Below are 12821 nucleotides of genomic sequence, written 5' to 3'. Positions count from 1 at the left end.
TGAGAAATATGTATGTATGTGCGTGGGTTTGTGTGTATGTGAGTGTGTCTGTATATACACACATTGTATACACACATAAACATATATAACCATTTGACCAACTTTTATTCCTAATGATAAATGAGTATAATCAAACATTAAAAAAAACCTTCTGATTTGAATTTTCTGCAGTGGAAAAACAGAGATATTTTCAGAAGTCATAGTTTTAAAATTATTCTTTTTTATATAGGATCTTATCCAAAATTCTACTCAAATTTTAATTTTAATTCAGTTTGTATAACATTTCTACTATAAAGACTTAATTACATATCTAGTGAAAGTTTCCTAGTAGGTGCTTTTTAAATCATCATAATGAAATGACAAACATATTAACTAAAAGATGTTTTTAAATATATGTAGTTTTATATTGAGGATGATCTACAGAATAATTTGCATCCAGTGAAGCATAAATTATTCATTAGAACACAGTAAACATATAAAAAAGAAAGAGTAATTGAAAATAAAAGTCCTCTTCATTATCCACTTGAATTTACAGAAGAAGGCATCTGAGCATTTGGATATCTGAAAATAGAAGACTTCAGACAGAGCACTCTAGGCAGATGAAGCAGTCTTAGATAAAGAAACTTTATGTGCCAAACCAGCTTTGGATTGAAAACATTTTCAGCATCCTTTTATTTATTCATCTCTTATATAACAATATGATTAATAATATAATGCTTACTATGGAATTTCATTATTTGGAAATAGGGCTTTGTTCTGCTTCAGCAATTACATATAGTACACATCCTCACAATATGTACTGAAAGGGATATCAAACAAGGAGTACTATGAGATGATGTGATCACAGTCTAATAAATATAATTGCATTTAGTTTTATTAGATACTATGAATGTTCTATAAATTTAAAATATATTTACTGTTGCATCATTACTACATCTCACTGGTAAACAGTTTACAGTTATCTCTCAACAAAAAATTTAAAAAAGTAGCTTTTCATTGGCTTAACAGTATTCCTCAGCTTCACGTGCAGATTCCTGGTAAATGTGCACTTCTGTCTTTCAGCCGGAATGCTGGTAAATAATGAATATGGATCTCTATTCACCTCATTCTAACCTAACATATATGGTTGTCTTTTGTACTATCTTGGAGATAATATTTTTGGCTAATTTATTGCTTGGTAGAAAGGTTCATGAAATCACCATTTCTATCACTTACTACATACAACTCACTTGTCTGTAGTATTATAAACCTCAGTGTAACACACAGCACAATATGAAAATTTACTGTCTCTGGTATGGCGGAGGATCCGTGCCTCTGCATCCTATTTTAAAGCATCTAAGGACACGGAATTCTCAGGGTAACTGCAAACCATGACCATCACTTATTTCCTCAGGGATTGCCAAATTTAGATACGGAATTATTTTCTATAGAAATAAAAGCATGTGCACAAACTTATTCCTTTTTAAACTATGATTCTAGATAGTTAGAGAATGCTTTTTTATTTATATTATGTGTTCATCCTTTGAAGTTATAGTTATACAGTTATGGTTTATAAGCCAGAGAAAATAAAGAATATTTCAAGAGACTTTAAAATTGATAATTTAAGGTAGGACAAGAGAACCCATGGTAAGCCTATTAATTCTAATCTAAGTCTGTTATTTTTTTTATTAACTTGAGTATTTCTTATATACATTTCGAGTGTTATTCCCTTTCCCGGTTTCCGGGCAAACATCCCTCTCCCCCTCCCCTTCTTTATGGGTGTTCCCCCCATTCTCCCCCCCTTCTCGCCCTCCCCCCAACAATTAGTTCACTGGGGGTTCAGTCTTAGCAGGACCCAGGGCTTCCCCTTCCTCTGGTGCTCTTACTAGGATATTCCTTGCTATCTATGAGGTCAGAGTCTGTTATTTTTTAAAAACGCCCTGTTTCATCTGACTTATTTGTTTAGCAATATGTTCTATCAAGCACACCACCACATAAGTGCACAGAGCGATTTCAATCTTAACCACAGCTGGAAATGCTTCTCTGTAAGGATGTACTATTCCTCTCTTAGGGACCAGAATAGAGATTTTTCCCAATTTCAAAAATCAGAACCATACAGCCATCTCTAAAATAGTCTACATTTATTTTCTAAAATATATTTAAGACATTTAATCCTATGAGCAGTATGCATAGGATTATAAAAATGAAAAATAATGAACATAAGGTTAAGAGATATTTGGTTTGAGAAATACTCAGAAAGAACTAGATAGTGAATGTGCTCAATGTGCATTTTAAACTGGTATTCATATAGAACACATGAAATATATTTTGAAATCTCCTGGGTTTTAACGACAGTCTATACCATTAGGATGGATTCTTCAAATTAAATTTTCTGAATCAAAAGTAATAAACTAATATAAGCTAAATTTCTCTGTGATATTCAAGCAATTTCGAATAGCTCCTGTTTTTTAATGACAGAGTGGGCCTTTTCTTGTTTTGTTTATTTATTTAAAATATATTTATAGGGGCTCTATGGATGACTCAATAGCTAATAATAGTTAGGGACATGTACAAGTAGATTTCTTCCTTGCAGAGGATCCGAACTCTCATCTCAGAACACACTTTGCAGGGCTCACAACTCCCTGTAACTATAGATCCTCAGGAATGACACTTTCTCCTGGCCTCCATAGGTACTACATTTACATGTACAATGCCACATAGAGAAACAGACATATATGTAATTGAAGTGCAAGCTTAGGGTATACATACCTTTTCAGAATAATTTTGTGATTCTGCCATACTCTCCTACAATTTTATTTCTTTTCCATGTGAAATTTTCTTTGGAATCTGACTTATTATTTTATATGCTGAACTCTACTTCTATCTACTTTCTTGAAATTAACATGGTTTTGTTCATGGGGGGCTGAAGTTATGTTTATCCACAACAGTTTGTTAAAACATATCCTTGTTCAGACTCATTTAGGCTGACTCCATGGCATAGGTATTGTGAAAAGTGCTGCAAAAAAAAAATACCCGTGGCTATTCACTCATAGCCTATTTATCATAGCCTGGGACCTGTGGGTGGGTACTTTGGCATGATTTATTTGATAACATTATAAATATATCTATATTTTGTGATGATCATACCCATAGTGTGTATACTAAGTTACATTCATGCCAGCATTATATCAGGATTTTTTCACCTTACATCCTTACCAGTGTTCATTATGTTTAAACATAAGATTTTGTTTCACATTAATATAACAGTTTTATATGGGACGAAGGGCAAGCCAAAAAGAAGAACAAAGTGAATCAATGACCTCCACATCAAACCAGATGCACTCAAACTGAAAGAAGAAAAAGTGTGGAAGAGTCTCAAACACATTGGCACTGGAGAAAATTTCATGAACAAAACACCAGTGGCTCATGCTCTAAGATCAAGAATCGACAACTGGGATCTCATAAAGCTACAAAGCTTCTGTGAGGCAAAGGACACTGTCGTTATGACAAAACAGCAACCAACAGACTGGGAAAGGTCCTTTACCAATCCTACATCTGATAGAGGGTTACTATCCAAAATATACAATGTACTCGACAAGTTAGACTCCAGAGAGCTAAATAACCCTACTTAAAAATGGGGTAAAGAGCTAAACAAAATATTGTCAACTGAGGAATATCAAATGCCTGAAAAGCACCTGAAGAAATGTTCAACATCTTTAATCATCAGGGAAATGAAAATCAAAAACAACCCTGAGATTCCACCTCACACCAGTCAGAATGGCGAAAATCAGATGCTGGTGAGTGTGTGAAGAAAGAGAAACACTCTTCCATTGTTCGTGGCATTGCAAATTGGTACAACCACTCTGAAAATCAGTCTGGAGGTTCCTCAGAAAATTGTTCATTCCACTACCTGATGACACGGCTCTCCCTCTCCTGAGCATATACCCAAAAGATACACCAACATACAATAAAGAGACATGCTCCACTATGTTCATAGAAGCCTTATTTATAATATCTAGAAGCTGGAAAGAACCCAAATGCCCTTCGACAGAGGAATGGATTCAAAAAATGAGGTATATACACAATGGAGTACTGCTCATCTTTCAAAAACAATTATTTCATGAAATTCATAGGCAAATGGAAAGAACTAGAAAATATCATCCTGAGGAAAGTAACCCAATCACAGAAAAACACATTTGGTATGCATTAATTGATAAGTGGATATTAACCCAAAAGATCAAATTACCCAAGATGCCATCCACAGACCACAGGAAACTCAAGAAAGATGACCAAAATGAGGATGCTCCCACTCCTTCTTAAAAAGGAGAAAAATATCCATAGGAAGGGATATAGAATCAAAGTTTAGAGTAGTGTCTGAAGGAATGGTCATTCAGAGCCTGCCCCACATGGGGCCCATCTATATACAGCCACTAAAACTAGATAAGATTGATGAAGCTAAAAAGTGCATCCTGAAAGGAACCTGTTATAGATCTCTTCTGAGAGACACATCTAGAGGGTGTCCAATACAGAGGTCAATGCTACCAGCAAACCACTGATTTGAGAACACGACACCCATTTGGGGGAATTAGAAGAAGGATTGAAAGAGCTGAAGAAGCTTGCAAACCCATAAGGACAACATTGTCAACCAACGAAATCTTCCAGGGATTAAACCACTACCAAAAGAATGTACATGTACTGTCCAAGGGCTCCAACTGCATATGTAACAGAGAATAGCCTCGTTAGGGAACCAGTAGAAATGGAAGCCTTCCGTCCTGCCAAGGTTGGACCCCCAGTTCAGCGTAATTTTGGGTATCTGTAAGAGGGTGGTTGGGGGGAACACCTCTTGTGGAGATGGGGGCTTATGGACAGGAAACCAGGAAAGGCAATGCCCTTTGAGGTATAAGTAAAGAAATATATCGAAAGAAAGAAAGAAAGAAAGAAAGAAAGAAAGAAAGAAAGAAAGAAAGAAAGAAGAAAGATCACAAGGAACTTATGAAAGAGCAAGAGGAAATAGTAGGAAAACATTGCAAAATATTGGCATAGTTAAGAATCTTCTGAATACATTACTTAGGAAATAAGGCAAAATGATCACAGATGGAATCTTAAAAAATTAAAAGCATGTATATAACAGCAGAATCTGCTATATGATTAAAGAGGAAGTCCATACAATGTTAAAATCCTTGTCAACTACATATTTAACAGATGATTAACGTGCAGAATATAAAACAGTCCCTCTAAACTGTAAACACCAGTTAAAAATTCAATAAAAATGGTCCATGGGACTAAAAGAAGGCCCATAAAATAAGAAAATAAATTTACTAACATTTTAAAAGTATCAAATATTCTTTTAATTTCTGAAAACATTTATTAGTTATTTTATTCCTTTACATTTCAAGTGTTACTCCCCATCCTGGTTTTCCCTCAGCAAACTCCCTATCTTCTCCCTTTTCCCCTCCTTTTATGAGGGTTCTCACCCACCCAAACATGTACTCCTGCCTCACCACTCTAGCATTCCCCTACCATGGGGCATCAATCCTTTCCAGGGTTAATAGACTCCTCTTCTGCTAATGCCAGATAAAGCAATCATCTGCTACATATGCAAATGGAGCCATTGGTTCCTCCATGTGTGCTCTTTCGTGGATGGTTTAATACTTGGGAATTAAAAGTATACATATTCAACAAAAACATGAAAATTAAATTACTTTGAGATTCTATGCAATATTTCCCAGGCAGAGTGGCTATTATCAAGGATACAAATGGAAAGGGTTTGGAGAATACCAGTGAGATTGTAGCTGCTATAATCACACTATAAGTCACATTAATTACTAAAAGCATTTTAGTATGTAAAGAGCTAAATATAGAACTATAGTGTGACTTATCTTCCACATTCCTTACATGCCCAAAGGGCTACCATAGATACCCTTATCATCAATATTCATTTTTGTTCAATGCATAAAAGGAGTTGGCATCATCATAGTTTGTCAATTGCATAATGGAAAGTGGGATCTTGAAATATACACACAATGTAATTTTTCCAGGAATTAAAAAAAGAAAAAACTCAGAATTATGAAATTTGCAGACATGGATATAGAGGCAATGAAGAGTTTACATAACTAATGTAATGCAGCCTCATAAAATCAAATGTCACTTCTTTCTTCTAATATGTGGATAATACCTTTGGAACTTTAGATTTGTCTCTTCAAGTTGAAGTTATTGTCTATACATTTTAGAGAATTAGGAAACAAAGCATGGAAAGGGAAAAGAGGGCAGGATATGAAAGGTTGGAGGACATCATGAATTTTGCAGGCAAATGGATGGAACTAGAAACAAAAAGCATCCTGAGTGAGGTGACCCAGACACAAAAAGACATACATAGTAACTGCTCAGTGATAAGAGTACATTAGCTAGAAATTGCAGAACACCCATGGTACAACTCAGAGTTGAGGTAAAGCTTAACAAGAAGGAAGGTCCAAGTAAGGATGCTTCAATTCCACTTCGGAGAGGGCACAAAATAATCACAGAAGGCAAATGGATGGGAGAAGCTGAGTTGAAGAGGAAGGCGAGTGGAAATGGGGCAGGACCAGGTATAGGGAGAGACAAGAGAGAAGCCCTGAGGCCAGGTGAATGAATTGGGAATACTCAAAAGTGGGAAATGGGGGCAGAGGAAATGTCTAGAAAGTTCCATAGACCTGGAATGTGGGAGATTCCCAGGACTCAATGGGAAAGGACCTTAGCTGAAATGCCCAATTGTAGGGAGATGGAGCCTGAAGAGACTACCTCCAGTATATAAACATGGCCCCTATTTAAGGTATGGGGCCACCCACCCATCTTCGAAATTTTGGACCCAGAATTACTCCTGTCTAAAGGAAATGAAGGGACAAAAATGGAGCAGAGACTGAAAGAAAGGCATTGTGGTGACTGACCCCACTTGGGAGACATTCAATTTCGACACTAAAGTCTGACACTATTACTGATGTAATGTTGTGCTTGCAGACAGGACCCTAGCAAGGCTTTCCTTTGAAAGTCTCTAGCAGCAGCTGACTAGGATCCAGATACAGCCAACTATTGTACTGAGATGGGGTATTCCTAAGAAAGAGTTAGGGGAAGGATGGAGAAGCTAAAGGGGATTGTGACCCCATAGAAGAACTACAGTAACAATTAAACAATATTCCTCAGAGCTCCCACAGACTAAGCCACCAAAAACAAAAAAGGATACATAGACTGATAGACTGATCTTAGACCCTCAGAACATATGTTACAGAAGACTGCCTTGTCTGATTTCAGTGGGAGAGAATGTTCCCTGTTATTTTGAAACTTCATGCCCCAAAAAAGAAAGATGGTTTTGGGGGTGAGGTGGTGGTGGATGGAAAGGTTGGGGATTACATTCTCAGAAGTAAAGACAGGTGGTATGGGGTAAATAATTTGGAGAGGGGACACTTGCAAGAGTGGGCAGCATTTGGAATTTAAATAAATAAAATAATTTTGGGGGGAGGGAAGTATAGAGGAAAGGTTGTTGATCTAAATAGAGGATATTTGAGAAAACCACATAGAAACCAACTACAAGGTTCCCAGCAAAGGCTATATCCTGAAGCATACCAGAGGATCAGCTATACTCAGATCATTTGACAGCCCCCCCCACCAATCCCTGAAGTCCCACAGCTGTTGCTGGGAGCCAAGGAGTCTCAGGGATTCACAATCCCCACAAATCCCCTGCCCACCAAATACAACTCTCCTTCTGTCTGGTCTTTTCTGCTGGGACAGTCTGCTAGCTAGTCTGATATCAGGAAGATGCTATATCCTGTGGCATACCAGAGGATCCACTGTACTCAGACCACTTGATAATACACTCAGTCATCCCAAGAGACCTACTGCACCAAGGACATCACAGTTTGAAGACATCCCAGGAGTTCCTCTGTACACAGGATAACTGACCAATGGACACCACAGTCTGAAGACTTTCTGTGGGTTCTAAGGCATGCAGGGAAACTGACCTAAAAGACTGAAAGCCTCCCTGGAGTTTACCTGCACATAATAAAACAGAAACTACAGTCTATAGTGCCCTCCCCATCCCTAAGAGAAAAGCTTTACACAGAACAACGCTTTGACTGCTCCTCTGAAGACCGAACAGTCTGAAGGCCTCCCAGGAGACCTAGGGCAGCCAGGGCACCAAATTAGCAGCTTCTCTGCATCCCTGAAGACCCTCCAGTTGAAACGGCACACAAGAGGTCTGCCACAGTCAGGACCACAGGCCTACCAGTAGACCTGCAACAACGAAAGAAAAAAAAAAAGGCAGTCGCTAGACAGAGTCACCCATAACAGCAAACACAAGGGATAAACAGATGGTGAGAGGCAAGTACAAGAAAAGAAGCAAAAGAAGCCCATATACATGGACATCATCAGAAACAAGTTCTCCCACCAGAGAAAGTTCTGAATACACAAACAAACCAGAAAATCCGGAATCTACCCTAAAATCCTATTTCATGAAGATAAAAGAGTCCTTTAAGGAGGATGTAAATAACTCACTGAAAGAAATACAGGAAAGCAGAGGTAAATAAGTAGAAGACCTTAAGTGGAGACACATAAATCCCTGAAAGAAATACAGGAAAATACAATCAAAGAGGTGACAGAATTACATAAAGCAGTCCAAGACCTAAAAGTGGAAGTAGAAACAATAAAGAAAACACAAATGGATGCAAACCTGAAAATGGAAAACCTAGGAAAGAGGTCAGGAAATACAGATGTAAGTATCACCTCAGAATACAAGAGATAGAAGAGAGGATATCAGGTCTAGAAGATATCATTAAATAGACTGACAAAATGGTCAAAGAAAATTCAAAACATAAAAAGCTCCTAACCCAAAATATCCAGGAAATTCAGGACACAATGAAAAGACCTAATCTAAGAATAACTGGAATAAGAGGAGAATGAACATTCCCAGATCAAAGAACCTGAAAATGTCTTCAATAAAATCATTAAATAATAATAATAATAATAATAATAATAATAATAATAATAATAATACCTTTCTCCAACCCAAAGAAAGAGATGTCCATAAAGGTACATGAAGCATACAGACACCAAAGAAATTTACCAGAAAAGAAAACCCTCTTATCACATTATAATCAAAACAGTAAACAGAGAATGAATATTCAAAGTTGCAAGGGAAAGTGGCAAATAACATACAAAGTAGAATACAAGACTTCTCAACAGAGGCTATGAAAGCCAGAAGAACCTAGTCAGAGGTCATGTAGACTCTAAGAAAACACAAATGCCAGTCCAGGCTACTATACCTGCAAAACACTCAATCAAAGAAACCAAAATATTCCAGGACAAAACCAAATTAAAACAGTATGTGTCTACCAATCCAACCCTACAGGGAATCCTAGAAGGAAAAATTCCAACACAAGGAAGATACATACACCAAAGAAAAGAAAATATATTAAGCATCTCACAACAAAGCCAAAAGGAGAGAACCACAACTTACAAAACAAATATGACAGGAACCAACAGTCATATGTCGTTAATATATCACAAAATTAATGGACTCAACTCACCCATAAAAAGACATAAGTTAACAGACTGTATATGCAAACAAAATCCAACAGTTTGCTGCATTCAAGAACCACACCTCAATAACAAAGATAACACTATCTCAGAGTAAAAACACAGAAAAGGGTCTTCCATGCAAATGATCCCAAGAAACATGCCTGAGTTCCCAACCTAATATCCAATAAAAAAGATGTTCAACCAAAAGTTATCAAGTGTGATGAGGAACAATACTTCATATTCATCAAAGGAAAAATCCATCAAGAGAAAGTCTCAATTCTGAACATCTATGCCCCAGATGTAGGGACACAGACATTCAAAAACGAAACTTTACTAAAGTTAAAAATACACATTGAATCCCACACAATAATAGTGGGAGATTTCATCACCAGTTTCACCAATGGACAGGTCATTGAAACAGAAAATAACAGAGACACAGTGAACCTAGTAGAAGTAATGAACCAAATGGATTTAATAGATATCTACAGACTATTTCACCCTAAAACAAAAGAATACACCTTCCTTTCAACACCTGTGGTACCGTCTCCAAAATAGACCAAATAATTGGTCATAAAACAACCCTTAGCCTACACAAGAAGATTGAAATAATCCCATGAACCCTATCAGACCAATATGGCCTAAGGCTAATTGGTCTTCAATAACAGCAAAAGCAACACAAAGTGCACATACACATGGAAACTGAACAACTCTCTATTTAATGATAATTTGATTAAGGAAGATATAAAACAAGAAACTAAAGATTTCCTGGAATTTAGTGAAAAATTTGACACATCATACACAATGAAATCAATGTTAAGATGAAAATCCATAGCACTAAGAGCACTGGTAAAGAAACTAGCAACTTAACAGCACACCTGAGTTCTCTACAACCAAAGAAGCAAACTCATGGAAGAGGAGTGGACAGCAAGTAATAGTCAAACTCGGCTAAAATCAACCAAATTTTTTTTTAAAAAAGGAGAACAATGGAAAGAATCAACAAAACCAAAAGCTAGTCCTTTGAGAGAATCAATAAGATAGATAAACCCCTAACTATAGTTATACTGCTCAGAGGCAGTATCCAAAAGCCTATACTCAACAAAACTGGGGAGCTACATGAAATGGACAGTTTTCTAGACAGATAAGACATAATAAAATTAAATCAAGACCAGATAAACTTTCTATTTTTGTCTCTTTACATTTTTATGTATTAGTTAAAAATAAAAATTAATACAAATTAAACATTCTGAGTTTCATGTCCATGTCTCCTTGTGATATTTTTTACTTGATGTTTAGGCAGAAGTCAGATTGCCCTCCATGGATAAGCCAATTAATCAATTAGAGTTCATCAAAGATTTGTCTGCATCAAAAGAGTATTTGATACTTCACAGTAAAGTTGACCCTATCTGGATAAACAATGTTCTTTGTTTATTATTTTATTTTTCTTGGATATTTTATGTGTTTGCATTTCAACTGTTATCCCATTACTTCTCATCTCCCTGCATCTCTGAGGATGCTCACACTCCCAACCACTCACTCCAACCTCCATGCCCTGGCATTACCATACACAGGGGAAACAATCCTTCACAGGACCAAGGCCTTTTTCTCCTATACATGATAAACAATGGCATCCTCAGCTTCATATATGGCTGGAGTATTGGCTTCTTTCATGTGTACTCATTGCTTGGTAGTTTAGTTCCTGGGAGCTCTGGTGGGCTCTGGTTGGTTGATATTGTTGTTCTTCCTATAAGGTTGCAAATCCCTTCACCTCTTTCAATCTTTTCTCTAACTACTCTACTGGGGTCCCCTGTTCAGTCCAACAGTTAGCTGCAACCAGCCTTTCCTGTATCAGTATGATTCTGCCAGAGCCTCACAGGACACACCCATATTTGGCTCCTGTCAGCAAGCATTTCTTGGCATCAGCAATAGTGACTTGGTTTGATGGCTGCATGTGGGATGATCTAGAGGTAGAGCAGATGCAGGATAACCTTCTTTTCAGTCCCTGCTCCCTTCCTTTTCTCTGCATTTCCTCCTGTGAATATTTTGTTCTCACTTCTGAGAAGGAATGAAGCATCCACATATTGGTCTTCCTTCTTCTGGAGCGTGATTTGATCTGTATATTTTTTCCTAGGCATTCCAAGCTTCTGGGCTAATATCCACTCATCAATCAGTGCATATCACATGTGTTATTTTGTGACTGGGTTACCTGACTCTACATGATATATTTTTAGTTCCATCCATTTGCCTAAGAATTTCAAGTATTTATGGTTTTTAATAGCTGAGGAGTACTAAATTGTGTAAATGTACCACATTTTCTGTATCCATTTCTCTGCTGAAGGACATTTGGGTTCTTTCCAGCTTCTGGCTATCATAAATGAGGCTGCTATGAATATAGTGGAGCATATGTCCTTGTTACATGTTGGAGCACCTTTTAGGTGTATGCCTAGTAGTGGTATAGCTGGGACTTCAGGTAGTACTATATCCAATTTTCTGAGAAACCTCCAGGCTGATTTCCAGAGTGGTTGTTTGATCTTGTAGTCCCACAAACAATGGAAGAGTTTTCCTGTTTCTCCACATCTTCGCCAGCATCTGTTGTGACCTGAGTTTTTGATCTTAGCTATTCTTACTGGCGTGAGGTGGTATCACATGGTCGTTTTGATTTGCATTTTCCTGATGATTTGGGATGTTGAACATTTCTTTAGGTGCTTCTTAACCATTCAGTAATCCTCAGTAGAGAATTCTTTGTTTAGCTGTGTACCCAATTTTAAGGGAATCTCTGTTGTCTAATTTCTTGATTTCTTTCTACATACTAGATATTAGGCATCTATCAAATGTAGGATTAATAAAGATCTTTTTTTCAATCTGTTGATTGCTGCTCTGTACTATTGACAGTGTCTTTTGCCTTACAGAAGCTTTGCAATTTTATGAGGTCACATTTGTCAATACTTGATTTTAGAACATAAGCCATTGGTGTTCTGTTCAGGAAAAATTCCTTTGTGCCCATATGTTCTAGACTCTTCTGCACTTTCTCTTCTATTAGTTTCAGTGTGTCTGGTTTTATGTGGAGTTCTATGATCTACTTGGACTTGAGTTTTCTACAAGCAGGTAAGAATGGGTCAATTTGCATTCTTCTACATGCTGACTTCCAGTTGAGCCAGCAACATTTGTTGAAAATGCTATCTTTTCCCACTGAATGGTTTTAGCTCCTTTGTCAAAGATCAAATGACATAAGTATGTAGGGTCATTTCTGGGTCTTCAATTCTATTCCATCGATCAATTTGCCTGTCTCTGTGCCAATA

Source organism: Rattus norvegicus, chromosome 7 (assembly GCF_021556685.1).
Source record: "Rattus norvegicus strain SHRSP/BbbUtx chromosome 7, alternate assembly SHRSP_T2T, whole genome shotgun sequence".
Taxonomy (NCBI): Eukaryota; Metazoa; Chordata; class Mammalia; order Rodentia; family Muridae; genus Rattus; species Rattus norvegicus.
This window is presented reverse-complemented; position numbering follows the sequence as displayed.